Here is a 7,759-nt window from a genome sequence, read left to right on the forward strand (position 1 = left end):
TTACATATAAACTCAGCAATATAAAACAAAATATGTTTAAGCAATCTGTATTCTTTTCTGGTTATACGATTTTAAAGCTAAATCACCATAAAATTACTAAATCTTATCTGTAATGCAGAATATTCCCTACCTTCTAGTAAAAATGCTAGACTGCTATATGATTTGATGACAGAAACTAGACATACTTACATCGTGTGGAAGAATGAAACCCTTCTGGGGAACAATATTAATTAACAAACAAACAAACAAACAAAAAACACATTTCTAGAACAGACAGCCTGTATCGTTAAAGCAGTTAAATCTAATGGAAACACAGAAACATTTAACAGTATGTTAGGGGGATGTGATCTATTACCAGTGTAGTTTAATTTGAATCTGCAACAGTTACCCAAATGGTGTTTAACTTACTGAACTCCAGCAGAACAGAAATGATTAAATTAAAGCCTGTGATGAACATTGAAAAAAAAAAAAAAAAGAAGAAAAAAATCACTTCTCTGCTCTTTCCTCCTCTCCCCCCAAATACCTCAAAAAACAAACAAAAAAACAACCAACCAACAAAGACAAAACAAAACAAACAAACAAACAAAAAACGGAAAGATTTATCAGCAGGGGATAAGTCTTCAGCTTCAGTTTTGCTGTTAAATTTTTATCCCCTCATACTTTTCAAACTTAATAATTTTCTTGTTGAACTGAAGATTATTCTATCACAGTTTTTTTTTTTCTTTCCTTTTTTTTTTTTTTTTTTAAATTGAGAAACATATTCATTGATTTTCATAAACTCTGAAATGCACAAGCTTAAACTTATGTTTAAACAAATGGAACAGCCTGTAGAATTTTTAGCATAATTCCCTATGTTACACTGTTGAATGTGACAGGGATATTTCTAAAGCATAATAAACAAACTTAAGGAAAAGAGAATTACAAAGCCACTGTAGTTACCAGGGCCTTGGTCCTTCTTCCTGTAAGGTCAATTAGGAATTTATGTAATCATTATCATTGTATTCAGTTCTGGAAATTCAAGAGAAGAATCCTTCATTATTTTCTATTTTCTTGACAGATAGAAGATGAGTAAAATTACCTGTATGTGGAATACTTTGGTCATATCAGGAGAACAATTTCCATAAATCACCAACCAGGCAAGGAGAAAATGTGTTTCTGTGGGGACAAAAGTCACTGGTTGCCCAAGTGCAACTTCACCTGGTGTTCACTAGCACTGCTTGTTTGTGATTCAGCATGTGCTAAATCACGCTTCATATTCCTGTCTTAACTACTTTTACTGGTTACGAAAGCAGCCTCTAATACTCCTAGGTCTTTTTTTTTTTTTTTTTTTTTTTTTTTTTGTGCAGCTCTTTGGAGAGCTACCAGTGTTTTCCCTCTGCTCCCATTTCACAGTATTACAGAATGGTTGAGGTTGGAAGGGACCTCTGGAGGTCATCTAGTCCAATCCCCCTGTGGTGAGACCTTCTTCTGATCTATATTGGCAAGGGTGGGCAGCTTTCACAGTTCAGGACAAAAGAATATAGTTTAACAGGTGTACCAACTCCCATCAGGACATGTGCAGTTCTTGTTGAACTTCATGAGATTCTTGTCAGCTCATTTCTCCAGCCTGTCAAGGTCCATCTGGATGGCAGCACAACTTACTGGTGTATCAGCCATGCCTCCCAGTTTTATATCATTTGCACACTTGCTGAGGATTCACTCTGTCCCATCATCCAGATCATTAATTAAGCAGTTAAACAGGACTGGACCTTTTATTGACCTTTTGGGAACTCAGCTAGTTTTTGGCCTTCAGATAGACTTTGTACCACTGACATTGTGCCACTAGACAGTGCATTATTGGGTTTGTGTCCCTAGACATCACTGTTGCTCTACACTGTGCAATACTTTGCTTCTCATACACCTATTAATCTTTATTTTGAATTGACCACAGATCAGCATCCATTCTAGAGTGTACAGAGTACGTTATTTTCATCTACTGGGAACATGGGAAAGTAATGAGAGGTTTAGGCTGATTATTAGGAAGGACTCCTTTACCAAAAGGGTTGTTAGGCATTGGAATGGGCCACCCAGGGAAGTGGTTGAGTCACCATTCCTGGAGGTCTTTAAAAGATGTTTAGATATAGAGCTTAGTGATATGGTTTAGTGGAGGAATTGTTAGTGTTAGGTCAGAGTTTGGACTAGGTGATCTTGAAGGTCTCTTGAACCTAGATTGTGATTCTGTGATTCTGTAATGGTTTGCTTCATCTTTATATTTTATTTATGCACTAAAACCTAGACAAATGAAATGAAAATCATACTAGTGCTAAGAAATTAAAATTATTTGGGTTGTGGAAATAAACAGATAAAATGTCCATCTTACAAAGGGTTTGAGGTCCTTAGAACTCTTTTCTGCTGGAAATCCTACAGTGCTGAAAGAATTTTCAGGGAGAAAGTGAGGAGTGATGATGGTGAAAAAGTACAGTAAATGGTGTGCAGCAGGAAGAGTATTTTATACTGAACTTGTGGAAGTCAGAAGGATAACTGAAAAAGCTGTGGAAAACTGATCACTGCTCAAACAGTAGATCAAGCTTAAACAATCATAATTATGACAGTTGAGTCTCTGGACTGGGAAGGATTTCCCCAAAGACCAATGGATATGTATTATCTCTGTTCAAGCATTGAGAGTACTTGACATAACCTTCAAGAATGGTTTAGTAACTGAGGGAGGTTAAGTGAGAGACATTTTCCTTTTTGATATACGGAGATTAAGATATATCAGAAATTAAGATTAAATTTCACTACCAAAATATTGTGGAATCAATATTTTTCTACCTATATACAGAGAAGCATGTGTTTGGTATGTTTATATCCTAAGCAGATGCTGTATCTATTTTAAAATACTTTCTGTGCTCTCTTTCACTTATATGCTTCATTATTTTTTATATTGAATTGGATAAGGTTCACTAATTGGATAATATGTTCTTAAGAATCAAAATATATATATATATATACTTAAGGTAGGTCTGAACTTCAGAGATGCAAATAGCTAAATTTGGACATCTGCTATATAAATGACTGTATAAAATGCTAGGTGTTAAAACTCACCCTGGTCAAAAGAGGTCTATTCAATATAGTTAATGAATTCTAGACATATTAATCACATCTTAAAGCATCTACCTTTGGTTAGTTCAATTTCTCTGTAGAGTAAGTGTATTGACTAGGACTGGGCTTCAGTTTCCTAAATATTAGACATTTGCTGTCCTCTTAGGTATCCTGGAATATTTTAGTTGGCTGGATGGTGATGATGGACCCAATGATCTAAATGATGTTGTTCAGTGTTGTGTCAACTCTTGCCATACATTTTCAGTGTTTCAGATGTCAAGAGGAGTCTAAAATGACAATACTTGTTTATAATGGGAGTTTAGGTGTTTGAATCCCAGGCTGAATTCTATTTCTAGGTCTAAATACAGCTGCAAATGGTTAAGGGTTTAATACTACTTAAATTCTCCTGCAGTGTCCTGGGTGATCTTCAACTGCTTTTACAGAAAGGTCTGAGTCTCTTGTAGGTTCCAATAGGGGAGTAAAGACTACTTGAAAGCACAGAGCAGCAAGTCCTTGCTACATCTATAACTAGCTAGATTTATGCAGCAGGAGTTGGAAAAAAAAAAAAAAAAAAGGCGAAAGGTGATACGTTAACTTTATGTAGCTGTTGCTAATACTATACTTCTCTAAGATATTTGGATCAGGAAGCCAAAGGTGTTAAAAACCCTTGTGACGATACAGTCTCTCTATATGTAGAATGCCCAAGAAACTGGTCTGGGATTATAATATTAGCAAAGACATTGGCATCATATGCTGGAAAGACATCTAGAAGACAGTAAATAACAGCCTTTTGGGGGTGGGAAGGGGTGTATACACACAGGGATGTATACAAGGTTGATCTCTAGGTGGACTTGCTACATCCTTAGGTCAATGCTTGTGATCAAAACTGGACTGGAGGTGCTGAGGCTTTGGCTTGTCTTAGCGTGCTTTGTGCATATTGAAGGATAGAAATATGAGAACACAAATCGCTATCTATTTGCTATCTACGTGTACCTAGTAAGTACATTTAAGTTTAAAATTCTATATCACTGAGTAGAACGATTTTGGTTTTCACAGAATCACAGAATCACAGAACTGTAGGGGTTGGAAAGGACCTCAAAAGATCATCGGGTCCAAACCCCCTGCAAAGCAGGTTCCTCAGAGCAGGCTGCTCAGGTAGGCGTCCAGACGGGCCTTGAATATCTCCAGAGAAGGAGACTCCACAACCTCTCCAGGCAGCCTGTTCCAGTGCTCCATCACCCTCACTGTGAAGAAGTTCTTTCACATGTCAGTGCAGAACTTCCTGTGTTCTATCTTGCAGCCATTGCCCCTTGTCCTATCCCCACAAACCACTGAGAAGAGGTTAGCTACATCCTTCTGTCTCCCACCCCTCAGATATTTCTACACATTTATAAGATCCCCCCTCAGTCTTCTTTTCTCCAGGCTGAACAGACCCAGGTCTCTCAGCCTGTCCTCATAGGAAAGATGCTCCAGGCCCCATATCATCTTTGTTGCCCTCCACTGGACTCTTTCCAGAAGATCCCTGTCTTTTTTGTACCGGGGAGCGAAGAACTAGATACAGTACTCCAGGTGATGCCTGACCAGGGCAGAGTAGAGGGGGAGTATCACCTCCCTTGACCTGCTGGCCACACTCCTTTTAATGCATGCCAGGATCCCATTAGCCCTCTTGGCTACCAGGGCACACTGCTGGTTCATGGTCAACCTGTCGTCCACCAGGACCCCCAGATCCTTCTCCGCAGAGCTCCTCTCCAGCAGGTCATCCCCCAGACTGTACTGATACTTCCGGTTGTTCCTTCCCAGGTGCAGGACTCTACACTTGCTCATATTAAACCGCATCTGGTTTCTTCCTGCCCATCTTTCCAGCCGGTCCAGGTCTCGCTGAATGGCAGCACAGCCTTCTGGCGTGTCAACCACTCCTCCCAGCTTTGGGTCATCGGAACACTTGCTGAGGGCAGACACTATTCCCTCATCAAGGTCGTTGATGAAGATTTTGAACAAGACTGGACCCAGCACTGACCCCTGGGGAATACCGCTAGTCACAGGTCTCCAGCTGGACTCTGCACCACCAATCACCACCCTCTGAGCTCGGCCAGTCAGCCAGTTCTCAACCCACCCTACTGTCCACTCAACTATCCTACACTTTCTCAGCTTGGTAGCAGGATGTCATGGGAGACAGTATCAAAAGCCTTGCTAGAGTCAAGGTAGATGATATCCACTGCTCTCCCTCCATCTACCCAGCTGGTGATGCCATCATAGAAGGCAACGAGGTTGGTCGAGCACAACTTCCCCTTGGTGAATCCATGCTGACTAGTACTCATAACATTATTCTCTTCCAATTGCTTGGAGATGGCATCCAGAACAAGCTGCTCCAACACCTTTCCAGGGACAGAGGTGAGACTGACTGGCCTGTAGTTTCCCAGATCCTCCTTCTAACTCTTCTTGAAGACCGGAGTGACGTTGGTATCCTCCAGTCTTCAGGCACCTCACCTGTTCTCCAGGACCTTTCAAAGATGATAGAGAGCGGTTCAGCAACCACGTCTGCCAGCTCCCTTAGCACACACAGATGTATCCCATTGGGACCCATGGATTTGTGTGCATTGAGCCCACTCAGATGCTCCCGAACCACTCCCATGTCTACCAGGGGGGAGCCCTCCATTTCTGAGACCCTTTGTCCTCTTGCCAGGGGCAAGGAGTCCCGGGGGAGTGTCCTTGAAGCAGAGACTGAAGCAGAGAAAGCATTCAGTCTCTCCGCCTTCTAGGCATCTTCTGGGACCAGGACCCCCCGCCTCATTCAGCAAGGGACCCACATTATCCCTAGTCTTCCTTTTGCTGTTTACATACTTGAAAAAACCCTTCTTATTATCCTTTATCTCTTTAGCAAGCCTCATCTCTAGGTGGGCTTTAACCTTCCTTGCCGCGTCCCTGCAGGCCCTGACAACACGTCTATACTCCTCCCAAGAAGACAGGCCCTTTTCCCACATTTCATAGACCTTCCTCTTCCTTTTGATCTTATCAATGAGCTCCTTGCTGATCCACACAGGTTTCCTGTCCCCCTTCCCTGATTTCCTATTCTTTGGGATGCACCCATCCTGAGCATGGAAGAAGTACTGCTTAAATGTAGCCCAGCTCTCACAAGCACCCTTGCCCTCAAGCAACCTAGCCCATGAGATACCATTTTGGGACAACTCCATCCAAATTGCCCATGAGAATCCTGTCTCATACTTAATGCTGAACATTTTAACATTCTTGAACATCCTAGCACATTTCAAATGGTGTTAGACAGTAACACATGCACACCAAAACTGAGTCTCTAAATATCACCAATATTCTTGACAGGATATGCATATTAAGTGTTTATGACACCTTACTCTAAATAAATTGGACATATTTGTCTGTGAATAATAACTATAAGAGCACATTGCAAATATAAAAGAGAAATTAATTCCTAACTTCACAAATATTTTTCTAATGGTAATGAACATACAGTGTATTCGCGTTGCTTCCTGACACTGTATGAAGAATTAAATAACTTCACTGATAACAATTGCAAAGAATAAACAGTGAACAAACCTGTGTAACTCTTTTGCCCATGTGAGCCAGTCAGAAGGAAGTGAAAGAATGAATTTCTGTTAGCAAGGGATGTCAGTAAAGGTCATTCTTGTGTTTTGATCTTTTCATTTTCTATAGACAACTATAGTGAAGATGAAATTTCAACCCTTTGTTTCCTGTCTCATGAATTTTGACTGCTGTTACAAGGTAAAGAAAACCAACCTGGAGAACAGACAGACTTTAAGAAGTTCCAAATGTAATTTGAAGTTTGTGCAGCTCTTTGTAACACAAGGCTCCTCAATTATTTCCTACTAAGCTTTTCACAAAACATCATCACTCTTGTTTCTTCATATACAAGGCGGCAATCCAAATCAAATACAAAACAATCATAATCAAATCTAAAGTGAATATAACCTATGACTTCTGTTTCCTATGTCTCCTTCAACAAGAAGTTAAAACTTTATTTTTCTCACCTTTCCATCATGTTGAATTTTTTTCTGAAGTATTTGTTTTTATGAGTCAAATGAGTACATACTGAGTTCAAATCCTGGGGATATATACCTTTCAATTTAACAAAATAGCTTTTCTTTAGGGTTTCTAGGACCTGTAAATTAATTCAGAGGAACTGAAGGGGAATTCTTTTTTACACTGTTGTAAAAAGAATCCAAATCAAGGCCTTACTCTAAAGTAATTTTAGTGTCTGTGAGCACTGCAACAAAAGCTATCTTTAATATGAGATGTTATTTTGAATAAAATAGACATTAGTTGACAGAGTGTTATCGAGTACAGATGTGGCATTTTGCATGAATCTGAAAGTGAAGAAAAAACACCTATATCTAATGAAAATTACTATTGACTATCCGGAGAGAGTGTATCAGAAAACACCAATGAAAATAAATCAGTGTCATAGAAAAAAAAAAGGCAAAATTGATTGCTTACCTCACAGAGAGATGAATAAGGGTAGATTATTATGGAAATACAGATAAAATATCATGGTTAATTAACTTTGTTCTTTTTTTCTTTTCTTTTCTTTTCTTTTCTTTTCTTTTCTTTTCTTTTCTTTTCTTTTCTTTTCTTTTCTTTTCTTTTCTTTTCTTTTCTTTTCTTTTCTTTTCTTTTCTTTTCTTTT

This window comes from Oxyura jamaicensis, chromosome 1 (genome assembly GCF_011077185.1).
Source record: "Oxyura jamaicensis isolate SHBP4307 breed ruddy duck chromosome 1, BPBGC_Ojam_1.0, whole genome shotgun sequence".
In the NCBI taxonomy this organism is placed as follows: Eukaryota; Metazoa; Chordata; class Aves; order Anseriformes; family Anatidae; genus Oxyura; species Oxyura jamaicensis.